This window comes from Meriones unguiculatus, chromosome 15 (genome assembly GCF_030254825.1).
Source record: "Meriones unguiculatus strain TT.TT164.6M chromosome 15, Bangor_MerUng_6.1, whole genome shotgun sequence".
NCBI classification, from domain to species: domain Eukaryota; kingdom Metazoa; phylum Chordata; class Mammalia; order Rodentia; family Muridae; genus Meriones; species Meriones unguiculatus.
The window spans coordinates 7404151-7426709 of NC_083362.1; the positions used below are offsets into that span (position 1 = coordinate 7404151).

At 43.0% G+C, this 22559-nt stretch overlaps 1 protein-coding gene across 2 annotated transcripts in view; it reads left to right on the top strand.

Moving 5' to 3' along the window:
• The window catches only part of Lmtk2 (lemur tyrosine kinase 2), an 87210-nt gene that overhangs the window by 2608 nt on the left and 62043 nt on the right, over nt 1-22559 (top strand). The gene's annotated exons all lie outside the window — the stretch shown is intronic.

Here is a 22559-nt window from a genome sequence, read left to right on the forward strand (position 1 = left end):
TATGGTAGTTAAAAGAGCATCTGTGCGTTGAAAACATAACTGGGGTGTCTGACGATCTAGAGACCCGTACATGACAGTACTAGCCTTTCCAAATAAGGGTAGGCTCATTGCATAGAACCTTTTGCATAAAACCTGGCTGGTTTGTGTCAACTTGACACAAGCTAGAGTCATCAGAGAGGAAGGAGCCACAGTTGAGATGCCTCTATGAGATCCAGCTGTTGGGCATTTTCTCAATTAGTGATTGATGGGGGAAGGCTCAGTCCATTGTGGGTGATGCCATCCCTGGGCTGGTGGTCATGTGGTCTGTAAGAAAGCAGGCTGAGCAAGCCAGTATGCAGCACCCCTCCATGGCCTGGGCATTGGGTCTTGTGTGAGTTCCTGTTCTGACTTCCTTCAGTGATGTACAGTGCTGTGGAAGTAACCCTGATAAACCCTTTCCTCCTCAGCTTGCTTTTTGCTCATGGTGTTTTGTTGCAGTAATAGAAACTAAGACAGCCTTCTTGCTCTTACTCTTTGTAAAGGTCAGACTATTTAATTGTGCCTTTGAGAAAGCACACTTCTCAGAAATAGGTTGGGTGTATGTGTGCTAGGGGAATATACTAAAGCAGTTATGGTGATGCATACCTGCAGTTGAGCACTCAGCAGGAAGAGGTAGTAGGCTCACTGCAAGGATCAGGGCTGACCTACATAGTGAAGCTACACAGTGAGTTCCAGACCAGTCAAGGCTTCAGATTGAGACTCTGTCTCAAAAAGATAAAACTGACAAAACAACAACAATAACACATGAGGTTTTTTTTTTTTTTCCCTATGCTTGCCTATTTGCATGGAAAAAAAGGAGCTGTGACTAAGGTTCAGCTTTTCTTAAAATTTTTATTTATTTACATGTATGAGTGTTTGCCTGCATGTATGTCTGTGCACTATGTGGGTGCTTGGTGCCTGAGGAGGCCAGAAGAGGGTGTCAGATCCTCTGGAACTGGAGTTACAGATAATTGTGAATAGTGATGTGGGTGCTAGGAATCAAACCCAGGTCCTTTGAAAGAACATCCTGTGTGGGGCTGGAGAGCTGGCTCAGTGACTAAGAGCACTGTCTGTTTTTCCAGAGGTCCTGAGTTCAATTCCCAGCAACCACATGGTGGCTCACAACAATCTATAATGAGATCTGGTGACTTTTCTGGTGTGCAGGCAAACTTTAAAAAGAAAAACTGAAAACTGCTTACACTGCTGAGCCATCTTATTTTTTATGTATACAGTACTCTTCCTGCATGTGTGCCTACACACCAGAAGAGGGCACCAGACCTCTTTATAGATGGTTGTGAGACACCATGTGGTTGCTGGGAATTGATCTCAAAACCTTTGGAAGAGCAGACAGCGCTCTTAACCACAGAGCTGTCTGTCCAGCCCGCCGTCTTATTTCTTGAATGAACTCTTTAGGTTAGTATAAAAAGTAATGGATTTTATTAGGGCATCTTCATTCATATATAACTTTAAAATTGAAATTAATTTATGTACTGTGCCCTTGTTATTCAGAGTTATTTTCAGGATTGGACTCATTGACTCATAGTAAACCTATATAAATATGTGGGTTGCATTGTCCATGGAAGGTTCTGTTCTCTCCCCTCCCCAAGTTCCACCCTTTCTTTTATTTTGAGGCAGAATATTGCTGAGTGGTAAAGGTTATCCACCAAATCTGGGTTCTCTTGTCTCAGCCTCTGGAGTGCTGAGATTATAGGGTTGCACCACTGTGCATGGTGGCTCAGAAAGCATTTGGTTGTTGTTGAATGAAATTGTGGGCCACTTCATGTCTGAAAGATGCCCTTTTATCTCTCATGTCTATGAGTCCTTTTTCCTGAAGATCCCTATTTCTATTATATGGGCCATTGTTATGGAGACTGCGAACTTGTTGGGCCTCAATGGGAAGCTTAGAGAAGGGGAGAAAAGCCAGCTTTCACAAACACTGCTAAAGTGACCAGACTAAGATTACAGCTATGTTCTTTTCTGTAGGGTCATCATGTCAGTTTTGGGAAACAAATATGTACCGCTTGTGAGAGCCTGTGGATTCATGGTATTAATCTGACTGTGAGGAAGAGAAAGGTCCTATAATAGTACATATGAACACATTCCTCCGAGCCACATTGCCTTGTTCATATTAGGATAGTGGTGAGACAGGGAACCCACTCTATTCTGTGACATACTAGGTAGAGGAAGCTTTTAGCAGTTCCAGATAAAGGCCCTCAAGGAAGCCGGTGGGACTCAGCTGCTGATTAAACTTAGCTTATGAATCTGGTGCTCTCAGTTTAGATGAATCAAACAGACCTGTGTCTCAAACAAGATTCCTATAGTCAAGGAATTGCTTTCAAAAGTTTGAATTTTTGTGATTAATTTTCACAGCTTCTGAGAAATAATATTTTTCAACAGGCTTCTCATCTAGATTCTTAGGGCTTGCAAATGGATTTAGGTTTTCAATTGCTGTAATTGTTTTCACTTGGTGACATTTTTCTGTCACTAAATCTGCTTCTCTACATCATAATTGAAAGTCTGTAGTTGTAGTTGATCAGCAGTGAGGTTACCAAATCCTAGAGTTTGCTGTTATCAGTGTGCTGACTGTTCATGCACTTCTCTTGAAATTTGGAAAGTCCTTGGGCCCTCTCTGTCCCCTGTGGGCTGTGTCACTTTGATAACAGCTGTACATATAATAAAAAAGGACATTGTCATGTTAAAAAAAAAAAAGAAAGGAATATCCAGGTTCTGAAACAGTTAAAATAAATGAGTCCTCAAATATTCTTTGTGACCAGGCGGTGGAGGTGCACTCCTTTAATCCCAGCACTGGGAGGTAGAGGCAGATAGATCTCTGAGTTCTAGGCAAGGCTGGTCTACAGAGTCCCAGGACAGCCAGGGCTACACAGAGAAACCCTGTCATGAAACCCCCATCCCCAAATGAACTTTTCAGTCCAGTTGAGAGTAAAATTTTGGAGCAGTTGTGAAGGAAACATGATGTCCTAGGAAGAGCTTGGGCTTTGAGTTAGACCTGGGGGTGAGGTCTTCCTCTTCTGTTTTATTAGCTTTTTATATCAGGTCAGGCGAGGTGGCTGAGGCAGGGAGATCCCAAGTTCAAGGCCAGCCTGAGCAACTTAATTAAGAACCAGTTTAAAAATTAGAAAAGTAAAATAAGGGTTGAGAGCCTGGTATGATGTATGAACATTTACTCCCGGCACTCAAGAGACAGGCCTGATCTCTGAGTTCAAGGCCACCCTGGTCTATGCAGTGAGGTCAAACTGCCAGGGCTACAAAAAAGGAAGGGCCTAGGTAGGGTTGGGGTTATAGTTTAGTAGCATTTGCCTAAGTGTGCAGGAGACTCAAGATTCATTCTTCAGTACTGTAAAGACAAAAAGAAAGAAAATCTTCAGCCAGTTATCTGCCCTCTCAGCTTCTCAGAACTCAAAGCAAAACAAACAAAGAGAAAAAAGAGAGCGTAGAGAGATGGCTCAGCCATTTAGAGCACTTGCTAGCTTTTGCAGAGGACTTGGATTCAATTCCCAGCACCTACTTGAGGGCCCACAACCATCTGGAACTCTAATTCTACGGGATCCAGTCCGCTCTTATGGCTTTCTGTGGGCACATAGTGTACATACATGTAAAAGAAATCTTAAAAATGCATCAATAATAAAATATGTAAATGGTTGTCGGAGGGTGGATGGGTTGTGTCATGATGGTGCGCCCATATCTACTTTATGTTGTACTTGGTAATATAGAGTTCTTCATTGCTTCAGATTTCTTTGTAAATTAGATTGGTTGACTAATCACAAATGATACAGCTTGAAAGAAACAAAACTAAAAAGGAGACAGGATCTCATGCAGAGCCCATGCTGGCCCCAGACATGTCCTGTAGTGGGAGATGCCCTTGAACTTCTGATCCTCCTGGATTGGAAGTATATTCCACCATGCTCAGTTTTACGTGGTGCCCAACCCAACGCTTGATGAATGCCAAGCAAGTATTCTACCAACTGAGCTACATTCCCAGTCACCAAAGAAGAAGCTCTTAGTGGTGGTTGCTTAAAATGGAATATCTATTTTTATTGGATTTGTTCAAAATACCTTGCTATATGGTGGCTGGAGACCTACAGGGGAAAAAAATCAGTCTGTTAGGCTTATGCAGGCTATATGAGCTGGCATAGTCACTTCTTCAGAGTCATTCTGTTGGGGAACTATGTAGAAATTTTTAGGATGATCTAAATTAGTCTGCTTTTATGTAATAAACCTGTTTTTAAGCTCCATGATGACTAAAGCTCTTGCAAGTGAACAATTGCTGGTTTTAATTTACTTAAAGGAACCATGAACAATCTAAATTTCCTTAATCCCAAACACAGTTGCATAGTTTCTTAAAGTACCCCCAAAGGCTACATGGTTAAACTAAGCTGAAGAATAAGTAGCCCAGGGCTAATGCTTCCCATTTTAAATATCTTTTGGGAAAGAATCTTTTCTCCCTCCCCCTTCCCCCTTCCTCTTCCTCTTCTCCTCCCCTTCTCTTTTCACCTCCCCTTCACCCCCTTTCTCCTTCCCCTCTCCCTGCCTCTGTCTAAAATCATTCATCATTACATTTTTTTAACTTTCATTAATTACACTTTATTCATTTTGTATCCCCCCATAAGCCCCTCCATCCTCCCTCATCATTACATTTAAAAATTTTTCTTTTTGAGCCCCAAGATAGCTCAGTGTGGAAAGGTGCCTGCCACCAAGCCTAAGGACTAAAGGTCAACCTCCAAGACCCAAATGATGGGAGCAAAAACCAAACTTCCACAAGTTGCCCCTCACAATTTGCATCCCTTCCTCCTGCAAAATAAATAAATAAGTAAATAAATAAATAAATAAATAAATGCATGAATATAATAAACATTACTTATTTAGTTTTAAAGAACAGCATGGTATGGAAAGGAAAAGCTGTACTGATAATTCTGGAATGTACTGCCTCTTTAGGGTGTAGATTCAACTTTCAACTTTTCTTTGAATCTTCAAGTAAGGATACTATTTTAAGAGCAAATGAGGGGACAATTAAGTACTTGCTGTACTTGTAGAGGACCTGAGTTCAGTGCCCAGCACCCATATCAGGTAGCTCACAACTACTTTTTAACTCCAGCTCCAGGGGGATTGGTACCTCTGGCCTCTGTTGGCACCTGCACGTACATGGGTATACCTACTTGCAGACGCACACTCCTATACATAATTAAAAATAATAAAAGTAAATATTAAAAAAGAAGAAAATTAGGGAGCCAGACAAGAAGGTTGAGGCAGAGGATTATGAATTGGAGTCCAGCCCAGGCCACATAGAGAGGTCCAGTCAGCTTAAGCTACATGGTAAGACTCCCATCTCAAAACTAAGGGCTGGAATTGTGTAGCTCATTGGTAAAGTCTAAGGTCCTGTGCTCAGTTCCAGGCTGCAAAGGAAAGAAACGAAAAAGCCAGAAAGCCAGAGAAATAAGGTAAAATCAGTGTGTTGGCAGAACAAAAATATTGCAGTGATGTATTTAAAATTGTGGCAAGTGACTCACTTGGAACTGTGCCTTGGCATTACAGTTATTTGCCACAAAAAACAGGCATATCAGAAAAATAACAGTATTTTTAAAATGTTTTTTCTTGGCAAAGGTTAGCACAGTGCAGCAGCCTCAAATCTCATCTGATTTTATTGTGACTCAAGTGGGAAATTAGTGTGGTGTAAAGGGGCCTGACTCCTAACAGGATGGTGCGCACCTTTCCTCAGCCCACCTGGATGTGGCCATCCACCCTTCTGTCATCACCCACTCGCGTACCTTCCTGGGCCTTGGCGGGAGTGGGGGAATACATGACATTTCAATTTTGACTGTCTGGCAGGTTTTGCATTTTGCTGTATAATGTGTATTTGTTTTAATGTTTTTAAAACATGAAGTTACCATTAATTCAAATAAATGTGCTAGGATGCTGCACTGCCACTACAGTAGCCCCTGGCTCCTTGTATCTGGCCCCTGCTTGGTAGATACCCATCTGGTGTGCTCCATGCTCTTCCTGTCTCCATTAAACGCTTTCTGTGGCTGGTGAGTCCCCTGACTCTATGTGCACCATATGCATGCATGTGTGTTTGTGTGGAAGCAGGGGTCAAACCCCAGTGTTGTTCTTTAGGAGCTGTCCAAATTGGTTTTTTTTGTTTGTTTGTTTTTGTTTTGTTTTTTTGTTTGTTTGTTTTTTGAGACATAATCTTTCACTGTGCTGGAGCTTGCCAAATAGGCAGGCTGGCTGGCTGGCTGGCTGGCCAGTGGCCCAGGGGCCTCCCTGGTGCTGTTTTGCAAGTGCCTAACTGCTTTGTATGAGTGCTGAGGATCAAGCTCAGGTCCTCATAATTGTGCAATAAGCTCTTTACCAACTGAGCTATCTCTTCGGCACTTTCTTCAGAGCTCAGTTGACTTGCTGTTAGTTTACAAAACACTGCAATTCTCATCTTCCTTTTTAATTGTAGACCTCACTTCCTCCTAAATCTTTTGTTTTGGTCCAGGGCCTAGAGATTCCTACCCCAGTAACAGGTCGCTGGTTATTGCAACTTAGGTTTTGATTATTATTTTTAGCACTGAGCCAAGTTTTATTGAAAGTATATATATACACACACACACACACACACACACACACTCACTCACTAACACACAGCTTGTAGCACAGAGACAGACTTTTCCAGTAAGTAGGGGGGTCTCGAAGGTTGCTGTGTCAAGTTTTGGTTTTCTTTCCTTTTAATATTTTAATTTAAGTGACACTTGAAGATAAATATCACATTTGTACATCAAAACAGTTTGAAGTAAATGGGTTGTGCACTGAAACACTGTAAATTTACATGACATGGAAGGCAGTAAGGAAAACTCACTAGTAGGCTCCGTGATCTGAAAAGTGCGGATTCCTTGTCCCTGCCCACCACTTGCACTTGCAGAGACCTTCACGTTGCTGAGTCCTTTCAGTCAGCTCGCCAAGCCGGGCTGTGTCTAGTGTAGGCATTTCTGTTGCTTTGCACAGTGTGTCGCAGGCTGTGTGTGCTCAGTCCAGTGTGTTGGTGAGGGTCTAAAGATAGCCCTAAGTTCACCAAACCACGATGCAGGGCTTAACATAAAAAGGAGTGCTGGAAGTGAGAATCTTATTCTTTTACGCACTTGATTTTTCATGTAGCCGTTGACCTTTAACTGGAGTGAGGACATTTATAGTGTGTTTTGTTTTTGTGTGTGTGCACATGGGTTGATGTGTGTGAGGATACATTTGTTGTGCGGGTATGCGTGCATTTATATGTTCACAGGTACAGGCCAGAGGACAGCGTCAGTTGTTTCTCAGGCACCATCTATCTTTTTCTGAGACAGGATCTCTGTCATTGGCCTGGAACTAGGCCTCATCTATCTGCCTGTTTCCCCTGCCTCAGTGCTAGGATGACAGTTGTATACTACCTCACCTAGCTTTTCTTATTTTTTAAACATGTGGATTATGGGAAGGTCTTTGTGTGGTTGGTTGGTGTTCAAGTGCCAGGGACGGACCCTGGGGTCTTGTGTGTGCTACTGAGGTACACTTCTGCTCTACATTCTTTCTTGTTATCAGCACCTTAGTACATTAGTTAGCACATCTGTACAACTAACAACCAGCAGCGATGTGTTAGTATCATCAAGGTTTGTACTTAACTCCAGCTTCTTAGTATTACCTCAGATCCTTTTTCAAGTCTTCCAGGACAGCAGCACCCCCCCCCCCCCCATTAAATGCAGGGCCTTTCTTGCACACACTAGGCAAGTTCTATGCCACTGAGCTACATATGTCTCTCTCTTGTTTTTGACAGCCTTGACAGTTTTGACATGCATTAGGGCAGGTTTGAAAATGCTCTGCATCTATTTTGTCCAATTCTTCTGTTTTTATGAGAAAGGGTCTCAAGTTCACTTTCACTGTGTAGTGTAGGATGACTATGAGCTTCCGGATCTCTGAACTTTTGCTCCGGTTAGGGACTGGGAGGAAGATCATATAGGTAAACTGACATTCTTTTTTTTTTTTTAGGATTTATTTATTTATTTATTATGTATACAGTGTTCTGTCTGCATGCATGCCTGCGGGCCAGAGGAGAACATCAGATCTCATTATAGATAGCTGTGAGCCACCATGTGGTTGCTGGGAATTGAACTCAGGACATTTGGAAGAGCAGCCAGTGCTCTTAAGCTCTGAGCCATCTCTCCAGCCCAAAGTAACATTCTTACCAGGCCAAAGGTGCCACATCCTTCCAGTGTGAAGGTCACTGATCACCTACCTGTGGTGATCACCACTACCTGTGGTGGTGCTTTCCCACTGTCCTCCAAGTTTACTATGGACAGAGTCAGTTATGTTCCACTTCCTTGTGAGGCCAAGTATCTGTACAAAAGTTCTGTTTTGTTTTGCTTTATTTTAAGATTTTATTTTTAGGTGCATGTATGCATGTGTTTGTGCATGCGCGTGTGCACATGTGCATGTGCACTCGAGCTTGTGTGTGAGTGTGTGTGATGTGCATGAACAGTGTAGGCTGGGACCTTGAACTTCTGACCCTCCTGCAGCTTTTCAGTGCTAGGATTGCAGACTTGTATTAGTCACCATACTCAGCGTATGAGTGCTAGGATGGAACTCAGGGCGTCCAGTGTACTAGGCAGGCACTCTACCAGCTCAGCTATATCCCAAGTCTTCAGTCTGTTTCTGGAGCTTTTTATTTTTATTATGGAAGATGTCAAACATATGCAAAAGTAAACAGCACCTGAACCCAAAGCAACACACTGAAATTAATGGTCAGTCTTGTTTCACCCGTGCCTTCTGATCCTAGAATCCTTTTATTTTTATGTAAATCTCAGTTCCAGATTAGTTCAGTTGGAGCTGATTGGGGCCTGAGGGTGTTTCTATAAAACAGGATCCTGCTTGCATCAGAGTCACCTAGTTATTTGTAGAATTGCAGATGTTGGGGACCCAGACTAACCAACAACATGAAATCAGAAGTCTATAGGTTATCTTAAAACCCGGTACTTAGTATTTTTCTGCTGCTCCTTTTCACTCTCTACCTTGGGTACTGGGACTAAAGGCATACACCACCATAACTGGCTTCTTTATGGTTTTTCTAAGCTAACTTATTTTGGGACAGCCTACGTTTTGTGACCAGTTTCATATTTGATTGTTTGTATGTTTTAAGTTTTTTCCTTTCTTTTCTTCCTCATACCCACTCCTCTTCTTTTTCCCCTTTTTAGACAGGGTTTTACTGCCTCTAAACTCCCTGTGTAGTTAGAACTAAAAGATCTACCTGTCTCTGCCTCCTGGAGTGCTGGATTAAAAGAGTGCATGACCATTTCCAACTCAAAATATTCTTTTTGTTTGCTTGTTTTTTGAGACAAGGTCACTCTATGTAGTCCTGGGTGTCCTGGAAGCCTCCGGGTGAGATTAAAGGGTGTGAGCCACCATGTCTGGCTCAAAATATCTTTTTATGAACATTTATTTATTTTTTAATTACCTGTATGCACAGCTGAGTGCAGGTATCCAAGAAGGGAAGAGACTTTGGATCTCTTGGATTTGGAATTACAGGTGGTTAGTGAATCAGTTGATGTTGGAACTGGGAACCAAATTTAGGTCTGTTTGCAAGACCAATATGAGCTCTTAACCATTAAACCATCTGTCCAGCCTTGTGTAAAATATTCTCATGAGCTGAAGAAGATGTTTGTATAATTAGTTAAATATCTTGAATAGGAGTATTTACCTACAAACATCTATAGGAAGGTTTTGTTTTGTTTTTTTAAGACAGGGTTTCTCTGTGTAGCCCTGGCTGTCCTGGACTCTCTTTGTAGGCCAGGCTGACCTTGAACCTAAAGATATCTGCCTCCCTGAGTACTGGGATTACAAGCATGTGCCACCTCACCCAACTTAAAGTAAGTTTTAATAGAGCAAGATTTTTAAATTTAATTTAATTTTTTGAAACATGGTCGGACTGTATTCTAGGGCAGCTCCCTGGAGCTCAGTATATAAACGTGTATAGACTGTTCCTGTCTTTTAAGTGCTGGGAATATAGGCATATGTTACCATAGTGGGCAGCTTTCACCTTTTTATTACAAAACTAAGGTGTTGTGAACTGGTGGCCACCTTTCAGATGAGCCATGAAAGCCAGGCATTGTGGTATATTCCAGTAGCCCTAGCCCTAGGTTCTTAGAAGGCTGAAGCAGGAGAGTTGCTTAAGTCTAGGAGTTCCAAACCAGCATAAAACCCTGTCTTAAAAAAAAAAAAAAAAAGAAAAAAGAAAAAGTTGCTTAACTTAAAATATTGTACAAATTGCAGATTTTTCTTCAGGAAGCTCAATAAATCCAACCTGTGCTGCTTTAGAAAGGAAATTTTCTTCCTCTCTGTATTCTGCCCAGAATTTCCCTCTGTAGCTTGGCTTTCTTTAGGCAGCAACTGTTCTCTCCGGAGATGCAGCCTGTTGGTTATCCAGCAGAGCCTCACTTGACTTTTATCTCAGACTGTTATTAAAGCCAACACCCGGATGCTGATTGCTAGTAAGGCAACTGAAAAAAATAACAAAGCTACCAAAATAGCCCCCTGGAAACACTACCCAAGGACCATTGCAGCAGAACTACCCAGAAATCTGCAATTCAACTCAGTTTTCTTTGTGGAAAGTAAAACTTAGAGAGATGGAAGATGGCTCAAAGTGCTTGTTCTGCAAGCGTGAGGACCCACGATCTTCAGTCAGCATCAGATGAGTAACCCTAGTGCTGAAACAGGAGGACTCCTGCAGTTTGCTGGCTGGCCCGCCTGTCTGACTGCTTCAGGCTTAGTGAGAGGCTCTGCCTCTAAAAACGAGGTGAAAAGCGATTGAGGAGGACACCTTATTTCAGCTTCTGAACTCCACCTGCACACATATGACCAAACACACACACAAAAGAAATCATAACCAAAAATCCTATAGCTGATATGAACCTTAAGTACTCCGTAGACTGAGAAAGGCCGAAGTTTTGATTCTTTTGCCTGTAGAACTTTAGAGCTGAAATTAGAGTTTACACAGATGGAAGATTCAAGGACTGAAGCTGCAAATTCAGTGCTAATTTTGCCTGAGTGACTCTTGACACTCAGACCACCTTATTCACCAGGGTAAGTCCTTGTGCTTTGAACAACACGCTATTTGTTCAACACATGGTCTAACACCAGTCACTATCCTCCAGCATTGACTTCTAGTTACGACCAAAAGCACTGATGTGAAATTTTAAGCTGTTGTGCTCCCTCCCTCCCTCTCTTTTGAAAGTTTACTTTATTTCTCTGGGTGGCCTGGAGCTCACTGTGTAGACTGCTGTCCTCAAATTTAAAAAGATCTGTCTCCTGAGTGCTGGGGTTAAAGGCATGCACCACCGCTACTAGCCCATCAGAATTTCATAATTAGAGAAAAGCACACTGAAAACCAGGAAACCAAAATACTAAAAGAATAACTTCATTTTATTTAGTTTTTTTGAGGCAGGGTTTCTCTGTGTAGCCTTGACTGTGTTGGACTCCCTGTGTAGACCAGGCTGGCCTCGAACTCACAGCGATTCGCTTTCCTCTGCCTCCCTAGTGCTGGGATTAAAGGCCTTCGCCACCATGCCCAGCTTGTTTTTATTTATTTTTATTTTATAATTTATTTAATTTTTTTATTTTATGTGCATCAGCAGGAAGGTGACTGATCCCTTGGAACTGGAGTTACAGACAGTTGTGAACTGCCATGTGGGTGCTGGGAATTGAACCTGGGTCCTTTGGAAGAGCAGACAGTGCTCTTAACCACTGAGCCATCTCTCTAGCCCTAGTTTTTAGTTTTATAAGCATATGTGAGTATATGCCAGAAGAGTGCTGGATCTCTGAAACTGGAGCTATAGTTGGTTGTGAACTGCCCAGCATGGGTACTTGGAACCTTACTCTGGGACCTCCGGGAGAACATCCTGTGTCTTGGCTATTGAGCCATCTTTCCAGCCCCAAAGAATATATATGTGTGTGTGTGTGCGCTCACACACTTGCAAAGTATGCACCTGTGCTTTTGGACTTGTGAAGTCAGGGGTGTTGGATCATCTGGAGCTGAAGCTTCAGGCATCTGAGTTGCCAAACATGGGTGCTGGGAACCAATGGGTCATCCTCTGCAAAAGCAGCACATTCTCCTAAAAATGGAAGCCATCTCTCCAGCCCCTCCCTCCAGAAGAATAGTAGCTCATGCTGGCCTTGAATTCTGTAACTAGCTGAGGATGGCCTTGAACTTGTGATGGTGTGACTCCAACTTCTGAGTCTGCATCAAAGTACTTGGTTTATGAACTGCTGGGGATAGAACCCAGGACTGCTTGCATGCTACAAACACTACCAACTGAGCCACATCCCCAGGCCCCTAAAAGAACAACTCTAGTTTCCACCTCTGAAGTGAAATTGCACCAGTTAATTAAAAGGAGTGTTTCTGACTTTAGGAAACATAATCATAAACTGGGAAATGTTCATTTGTAAACATGAAAATCCTCCAAACACCACAGACCTTTGGGCTTCTATGGGGGTCTGGGCCCTTTTAAGAATCTGCTGACTACTGTGGGTTCCAAAAATAATGCTCATTGGCAAGTATTTGGTTTATCTTCCAGGTGCAAGGCAGATGTTAAAAATGCATATTGTGGGGCTGGGGATCAGAGAAGAGAGCGTGGAGACAGGCAGACCTAGACCTGTCTAGCTAATCAGTGAGCACCAGGTTCAGTGAGAGAACCTCTATGAAGAGCAATCAGGGAAGGTAACTCCATCTTGACCTCTGGCCTCCATACACAGCTCCATGAGTGAGTGCGCCTGCATCTGGACACTTTCCGAGCACACATACACACACACACACACACACACACACACACACCCTCAGGTAGTCAGGCTTGGCAAGGGACTTAATCACTGATCCACTTTCCCTTGGCGTATTCTATGGTTGCTGACTTAGCATTTATTAAGTTTCTTTGACATCCTGTTTTTAAAGATTTATTTATTTTCATGGTCCCTGCTTTACTATTTCATGGTGTGTCTCACCCTCTGTGTACTCTGATTTTACTTGTTTGTCTGCTAAGGATGGTAAGCTGCAGAATTAGCATGGTGGTACCTCCCAGCATTGAGAGTTCAGTTTTAGCCTGGGCTACGTAGTGATATCCTATCCCAAAAAGCAAAAGGAATTCTTGTTATCAGAATTTATATCTTGCCACTTCTGAGTTGGGAGGGGTCAGTGCATAGTAGTCTAACAGAAGTCACCTGATCTGATACTCTTGACCAGACCAGACCACCGCAGAAATGTGGTAGCAGTCCACATTTCTTATTAGTGTTTTAGAAGTAGGGGTGAATTGATGTTTCAGTAACAGATTTTAATGGGATAGGCTGAGAAAAACCAGCAGTTTGCTATAAAATGATCTCATTCGCAGATATTTAGTCAGTCCTTCAAATTATGTCATACTTCTGTTGGTGTAAGAACAGTTAGTCAACCTGATGATCACCAAACAATGGTGAACAAATGGAAGCCGCCCACTTTGCTGTTGTATTAGCATGATTAGTACAAGGTGAATTGTGTTCCTAGGCCACTAGTCTAATGCTTAGGGTTCCTTGTGAATCTCTGATTCATCCACTGGCCCTCAGTGTGTGGCTAAATGTATTTAGTGTTTTTTTTTTTTTCTCTCTTTAATATTATTGGGGAGAGTCTCGATTGCTTAGTGCTGTTATAAATAGGTGTATTGTTACCTTAGGCAAACAAAAAATATTTAGTGACTTAAGGAAGGTTCTATGTATAGAAAGCCTTTATAGTAGATGGGTTTTCAGTTTTGAGGTGTAGAACAGAAATGTGGGACCCATAGCGATTGTCCACGTTTTCCCTTAAACAGTGTGAGGGTGGCTCACGTTACTAAGTCTCTGGGATGCAGAGCTGTGTATTGGGATGTTGAAGAGGAAGATGGTTTTCTTGGTTTTAACCTGCTTAAAAAGAAAAGTAGGGCTGGAGAGATAGCTCAGTAGTTAATAGTGCTTCCTGCTCTTCTAGTTCCCAATACCCCATTGGGTGGCTCACATCTGCTATAACACCACCTTGGGGGGACCCAGTATCCTCTTCTGGCCTCCAAAGGTACATGCTCCTCCTAATATACACAATTAGAAAAAAATTAACTTCAAAAGATAAAGAAAAGCCAAAACTATGTATTTTAGAGGTGGGCTTTCTCAGGACCAGTTTGGAAGACTGCTGGTAGTTGGCTTCAGGTCTTCTTCATCAGGCTACCCCTGCCCCCCTGAGTTTCAGTTCTCACACAGGCACATGTTTCTCTTGTGTCAGCTTCCAAGGTGAGAGGGTCTGGGAAAGCAGGAAGTGAACTGTAGATAACAGTGCCCTCAGGAGCTTTGCATGCCTTGTTTTTCACTTTGCAGATCAGGCAGTCTGAACTAAGGAAGCCCTGAGTCCTGGGGAAACCTAGCAGGTAGCCTGGCCTTAGACTCTTAGTGCTCTTCAGGACAGCCTCTCCACCAGGAGCATGGTGGTCTTCAGTTAGTTGGTTTTTGTTTTGTTTTGTCTGTCTTTTGAGTCAGGGTTTCCCTATGTAGCCCTGGCTATCCTGAAACTCAAAATGTGTAGACCAGGCTGGCCTCAAAATCTGCTTTCCTCTGCTTCCCAAGTACTGAGATTAAAGGCATGTGGTAACACCGCCTAGCTTAAGTTAGTTTTCAATTTGGACTTTGATGGACTGTAAACCCGTAGTTCCTAGCACTCATGTAGGGGCAGGAGAATTACTATGACCTTAAAACTAGCCAAAACTACATGGCAAGACTATCTCAAAACAAAAACAAAACAGCAACGATTATTGGAGGTGGGGTGATAACTCAGTCAGTAAAGTGCTTGCCTTGCAACTGTGAGGATCTGAGTTCAATGTCCAGAACCCATGTAAAAGAAGCTGGACATGGTAGGGCATGCTTGTAATCCCAGCACTAGAGAGGCAGAAATACAATGATCTCTGGAACATCTTGGCCAGCCAGCAAGTCCCAAGCCAGTTTTGACCTTGTATCAAAAACAAGGTTGGGAGGCTGGAGAGATAGATGGCTTAGAGGTTAAGAGCACTAGGTGCTCTTCCAAAAGGTCCTGAGTTCAATCCCCAGAAATCATGTGGTGGTTCAGAGCCCTCTCTAATGAGATCTGGTGTCCTCTTCTGGCATGCAGGCAGAACACTGTCTACATAATAAATAAATTAAAAACAAAACAAGGTAGATGGCACCTGAGGAATGACAGCTGAGGTTGTCCTCTGGTCTTTCCACATGCACACATGTACGCGTGCAGTTAGTTGCGTACACAGATGTGCCTACATACTTGTGAACATGCACATAAATGCACCCACCCACAATTGTAGTACTGTGGATCTGAATTGTTCATACCTCACCACCACCTAAGAACTGATTGTTTTTGGAACTCGAGACTTTGAAGAGGTGACTGCGTTCAAATGAGGTCATCATGGCAGGCTCTTAATGCAGCCTGTGTCATTCATAAGAAGTTATGTTAAGGAGACAGCAGGATATACACATAGGAGACCGTGGGAGGACATAGTGAAAAGACAGCATCTGCAAGGCAAAGGCTAGAGGTTGCAGGACAAGCCAACATGCTGCTACCTTGAGCTTGAACTTCATTCAGCCTGCAGAACTATAAGGTGATCATTTTCTGTTGCTGAAGCCCCTCAGCCTTTGAGGTTTTATTTCAACAGTGTTAACAGTAAAAGTTATGATCGTACTGTAGAAGCATTGGCTGAGACTCCCTCCCACCTTGTGTGTGTATGCGTGTGTTCATGTGCACACTTGCAAGTGCACATCTATTCAGGCGCACATTTATGATTGTGTGTGGAGGCCAGACGTCAGTCTTAAGTGTTGTTCCTCAAGAACTATATACCTTATTTTCTGAGACAGTCTTTTTACTAGGACCTAGGGAGTCAGAGGTAGATTATATGTAGCCTGGTCCCTGATCCCATTTAGCTAAGGGACATTTAAGATTGTGTGATCAATTTTGTGATGAGGAAATACAGGCAATTGGTGTCCAAAGGCAGATGCTTAGCTTGGGGTTTTCGGGATGTTTCCCACTGATGGGCAAGGTATTGTGGGGTGGGTGTCAGTGGTAGTTTCCTGGTAAGGCAGTAAAAGAAGATTGATCTGATCAGAGGATGGCGATGGGAGCTCAGCAACAGTTGGGGCTGCTTTGGGAATGGTGGCTCATGCTTTAATTCCAGCACTAGGGAAGTAGACGCAGGCACATCTCTGAATTCAAGGCCAGCCTGGTCTACAGAATGAGTTCCAGGACAGCCTGTCTTGAAAGGATAAAAACCAAACCAAACCAAATCAACCAAACAACAACAACAACAACAAAAAAGAGTCTAGGCTGCAAGGGTGATGGGAGTCAGATGATGAAGGACAAGGCCTTTGGACTGTCCTGCCAACACCTTGATCTTGAGCTTAGAACTTGGGAAGTGATGCTTTCTGGCTATTTGAGCCACCCAGCTTTTGATTCTTTGTTGCTGTAGTCCTAGCAGACTAAAATACTAGTTCAAGAGTAGATAAGAGCATGTGTTGCCAAGCCTGACAACCTGAGCTCAGTGCCCAGGACCCACATGGTAGAAGGGTCTGAAACTAACAATGCAACAAAACAGTAGCAAATTTTTTTCTAAATTAGTTATAATGTCAGTAGTGAATAATAGGCATTTCAATTGTCCAAGGCTGGTGGGAGAGAGAGTATTATTACTACTTCTGCTGCTGCTGCCTTGGATTGAATCCACAAACTACTGCATGCTAAGCCTGCACAGGCCAGCACATCACATACCCAGCCATTACGCTGCACTTTTTTTTTTTTTTTTAATTTCTTTTTATTTGTGTGCGTGTTTTCTTGCATGTGTGTCTGTGCACCATTTACATGCCCGGTGCTTTCAGAGGCCAGAAGAGGGTATGGCCCATCACCTCCCTTGAACCTCTGGTGTTTGTAAGCTGCCATGTGAGAGCTGGGACTAGAACCCGGTTCCTCTGCATGAACAGCCTGTTGTCTTAACCACTGAACCATCCCTTCAGACTAGGCTACAGTCTTAAATAAACAAGCAGTTGGCTCTTGGAGAACTGATTGATTGGTCAGAGGTTGGTGAGCCTGGACCATAACAGAAAACAGCAGTCCAAGACTGGGATCTTGACAGAGGTCTGAGGAGCAGACTTCTGCAGAGCACCTGCTGTCCCCTGGGGACAGTGTAGCATCATTAAGAATAACAAGCCAAAAAGAAAAAAAGATTAACAAGCCAGCCATGGTAGCTCACTACTTTAATGCTGACACTTGGTAGGCAGACAGATGCAAGTATCTGTAAGTTCAAAGCTATCCTGGTCTACATATCTGGTTCTAGGACAGCCAAGCTGTCTCAAAAAAAGAAAGGAGAGAAGAGGAAAAAGAGAGAGAGAGAGAGAGAGAGAGAAGAAAACTGCTGTGGATCACTGGTGCCAGGCAGTTTAGCCCACTAGTTCATAACAAGTCTCCCTAGAGAGCAACAGTACCCCACCCCACCCCCCAAAAAATGGTAATACTAGAGAATGCTAGCTGACCAACTCATTTAAAAACAAGCTGATAAAGGAAAACAGGTGTCTGTGGTGGAGCGGTCCTCTGGGCATCCCTGACCACTGCTGTGTTAGGTCAGAGCTTCTGTGATGAGCCGCAGGAAACACGCACTAGCAACATTCTGCTTGAGGACTTGAAGTAAGGCCTTTCGACCCTCACCTAAGATCCCAGTCCTCGCTTTTGCCTTAGGTGCATGTGGTCTCTCTTGTGAGGCACTAGCCCACAAATGTGCCCAGTTCTTCCACAGTGCAACAAGATATTGTCATGTAGAGTTTACACTTGAGAACTGTACAACTGAGTTACCAAAAACCAAAAGAACAAAACTATCAAAAATCTTTTAATCTAGGCTGGTGAGGTGGCTCAGTGGGAAGAACAGTTATCATAAAAACAGTCTGAGTTTGACCCCTAGAACCAACTCCCAAAAGACTTCCACACAGACAGATACACAGTAATACTACATTTAAAAAGTTAGCTGTCATAATATTTTAATTAAGTTTGTGATTCTTGTGTTGGATTATGTTTATAGCATGTGGGGTGCATGTGTCCCACAGGTTGTGGGTTTTGGCTATGCCTGCCTGTTAGAGGTTTAGGGGGTGGTGATGCAACTTCTGTGAGGAGTCACCCATGCCAGGGTGAGCATTTTGGTGAAGCAGCTGTGAGTCACCTATACTTGTGGAAATAATCCCTGAGAAACTCAGTTGGATCTTTCAAGGTGGCTCAGCAGCTAAATTGCTTGCTGTCCTAGTCTGGTGACCTGGGTTCCATCCCAGAACCCATGTAAAGGTGGAGAGAACTTACTCCATAGTTATTCTTTGACTCCATAGGTGTACCCATAACTTTTTTTTTTTTTTTTTTTTTTTTAATTTTAAAGACATTCATTGGTTCCTCAAGCTAGACTTGGGTGGAATAATTTCTTTGACTGTTGTTGATGCCCTTCCTGGGTGGTAAACATTCACAAACCATCTAGCCTACCCTTCTTCATTACTCAAGCTATCAGTTAGCTACCTGGCAAATATGAGGAAATTCTCCTTATAAAAATAAAGCAGCTGGGAAACAAACATGAAATAATCAGTGGCGTGTGAGCCCCAGGGGATTTGGACATTGGTCATCAATTTCTTTTTACCTGTGACCCCTTAAAACGGACTCCCAGGTAAGACTCTAGTTAATTACACATGCACACAGGTTTCATTGGAGGTTCTGGGCACCATGATCAGATAATTGGCTGGATTTATAATGGCTAAATTAATAGGCAAGTGGCAGCTCCTGACCCACCATGAGTCATTACTGGGAAATTACCGTCCTTCCCAAATTACCTGTCTCTAAAGCAAATAGTAGGTACCTACCTACCTCATAGAGTTCCCCAAGTTTTCTGCTTAGTAAGTCAAACACTAGATAGCTATTAAGAGTGCTCTGAAAGCCAGGGAATCAAAATGCAATGGAATGTGCTTTCAAGTGCCAGATGTTTTTAAATAGTGTCTTGGGGGAAGCACAGTAAGTGTTCAAGCCCTCATTATCTTCCTCCTCCTCTTTGGAACCTGGAGCTGTCTGAGGGCATGGTGACAGGCTGTCACTGTTGGTGTTTTTCTCTAGTAGGTGATTGCTTTCTCTTGTGTGTTTCTGAGTGCTGTAGGCAGAGCATGTAAACAGAAACTGCATAGTAGCCTGGCAATTACAGCCAGGAGCTTTTCTGAGGCTGGGTTTCTAGTTTAACCACTAGGGCCTGGGGATTTCAGTTGTGGTTCCTGCTTCTAGAATTTACTTCCTCTCTGTGGTTTGAACAAACCCAGCTCACCTTCCAGTCTGTGGCCTCATTTCCTTATTTCATGGGAGTTTTTTCTTCACCAGTGTTAAGAGGGAAGGCCTGAGTTTGATCCCCAGAATCTACATAAAAAGTGGAGTACAGCAGTGCCCCACTGTAGTCCCAGCAGGGGGAAGTTGGGGGACAGAGACTGTATTCCTGGACCACCCTGGCCAGCTAGCCTGGCCTACTTGGTAAAGTTCTAGGTCATTGAGAGAGCTGAGGACCACCACCACCTGAGATTGTCCTCGTGTGTGCGTACGTGAGTGGGTGCGTACACACACACACACACACACACACACACACTAGCATACATTGTGCACCCTCCATTAACATGTACATACAGACATAAAAAAAAAAGAAAGAAAGAAAACAAAACAAGGTAGGGCAGAGCTTGGCAAGACTCATGCTAACATGAATACATCTTTTCGTGCCTGCCTAATGACTCACAGAAGACCAATTTGTGAATCAGACCATTGGGCCAGCCTTCAGGCAGCCCCGTGATCCAGTTTTAGAAGAAATAAGTTAGTGTTTGAAAGTTAAACAACTGGAGTAAAAGAGAGGAGAAGGTATGATAACACCTCTGTAGAGTTTGGAGAGGGGCTCAGAAGCACACACTGCCCTTACAGGCAGTGGTAAGCATGGGTTAAAGTACACTAGGGTTTTCTAAGTATAAATGTAAACTATGGGGCCAGGTGTGGTGGCATACGCCTTAGTCCTACACAGAGGCAGGTGGAGCTCTGTGAGTTCCAGGCCAGCCAGGGTTATATACTGAGACAAAAAACCCAAAAAAGTTAACCACATGGAGCCTTTAGAGCTGTCTAGGAAGGGTGTGGACATGTCTTAACACTTGGCCTCCAGTGCTGCTTTCCCACCACAGGCTCTGGGCATATCAGTTTTCCTTAGTAAAGATGTGGAGCTGGTCCAGTCACATCAGGTATGCTGATCAAATGAAAATGCTGCTTTTTATCAACTCTCAGATGCAATCAATTATAAGTCACACCTTTGCTTTTGTACCATTACAAGGAAAGAATGCTGTCAGCTAAACCAGGTAGGATGCACTTGACTTTCAGAGGTGTTAAAATGTAGTGGCTAAGCTGGACATAATGGTTCACATTTATAATTCTGACACCTAGGGTGCTGAGGAAGGAAGATTGAAAGCTTGAGGTCAGCCTGGGTTATATAGCAAGACCCTGTTTGGACAAAAAGGGGAAGAGGCAGGGAAGATAATCCAGCAGCTAAGGCATTTGTCACTCAGGAAAGAGGCTTGGAGTTTGGATACCCTCAATTATGTGATCACCAGGTGGTCATGGCAGTACTCAGGTAGAGTGGGGGTAATTAGCCATTTCAGTGAGCTCTGGATTTGATTGAGAGATCCTGCCATGAAAAGCTAAGATGCAAAATTGATTGGGGGAGATTGCTGATATTGGCCTCCAATCTCCACAAGTACACATATTTGTTCAAGAACCTGCACATGCATATATATGAAAAAAAAAGTGGACAGTGTTTTTAAAATCGGCAAAACCTGGGCTGAAGAGATGGCTCAGTGGTTAAGAGCACTGACTGCGCTTCCAGAGCACCTGGGTTTAATTCTTAGCACCCACATGCAAGCTCACTCCCGTTTCTAACTCCTATTCTAGGGGATCTGACATCCTCACACATGCAGTCATGTTTACTTTACCATTGTACATAAAATAAAAATAGAATTTTTAAAGAAAAAGGTAAAACCTGACATTGGATAAGAAAGCACATGGCTATACAGTTCTCTAGGGTCATGTTTGATCTTTATTATGTGCACCCAAGGGATGAGGTGGAGTTATTAAATAACCAGTGTTGGGCATCGGGAGATTTCTCAGTCAGTTAAATGCTTCCTGGGTGAACATCAGGACCTGAGTTTGACCCCTACCACCTATAGACAAAAGCCAGATGCAGTTGTACATAGATGCAATCCCAGTGTGGGGGTTCCAGAAACAGGTAGATCACTGGAGCTTGCAGACCAGCCATTCCAGAACTTAGTGGGGTCCTCATTCAGAGAGAGACTTTGTGCCAAATAAATAAACAAACAAACAAATAAATAAATAAATAAATTGAAGTGAAAGGCTGTATTTAGTAGGCAGACATATATTTCTGTGAATTTGAAGTCATTCTGATCTATGTACAGTGAGTTCCAGGCCAGATGTAAGATCCTGTTTGGAAAAAAAAAGATTTTTATTTTATTTGTATGTGTTTTTTTCCTTTATGTGTGTGTGTGTAGATTATATGGATACAGTGCCTCAGAGGATTCTCCCAGAACTGGAATTACAGATGGATGTGAGTCTCCTTTAGGTTCTAGGAAACAAACCCAGTTCCTCTGGAAGAGAAGCCAGTGGTAGCCGCTGAGCCATCCTCCAGCCTTTCTAGTAGATTCTTGACAAACCTTGGCTGGCGGTTCCCTGAAGTCTTCAGCCAGGTCCTCAGCATTGTAAGGATAGAACATCAGCATTGCTTTTACAAATAGACTTTGGTTATTGAAAAGGAATTTAGTTCCTATTCGCAGTTCATTCTGGGTCTCATATTTTCATCAGTGGATATATACTGGGCTTTGGATCTGCTCATAAGGCATAGACTCTCAAAGGGAGCACATGGTGACAAGACCTCCTGGATCACATGGTCAGACAGTTCATTCCACCAGTCATGTGCTGCTACACAGGAGCCAACAACTTTTGCACTGTTTTAGATTCTCCCCAAATATCTCTGTTCTAGATTCTTCCCAAATATCTGTAATCACCCCATAGTCTTGGTAACATCAGGCCACCAAAGTTGATGGACGTATCAGACATAACTGATGAATACTTTCTAAAAGTGTGAAAAGTGTGAAGACTGTGAAACTGTCAGAAACTGAAGGAGACTAGGAGACAGTTCAAGGACAGTCTGAAGCTCAGCTCATCCTATGAACCAGACTTGCCCTCACATTGGAAAAGCACCACTCAAATATAAGATCTGAGCATCAGTGGGAGCTCAGCAAAAGGGCTGGGGACTATTTTCTCTGTAGTGGCTCTCTAGATCTACAGTTGTTGTAAAGTACAGATTTGGCTTGGCAAGCGCTTGGCTTCTTCTGAAGTGGTTAAGGAATATTTTATGTGAGCCCTCAGTCCCATTTATATCTAGAAGAAGAAAAGGTGTTGGTTC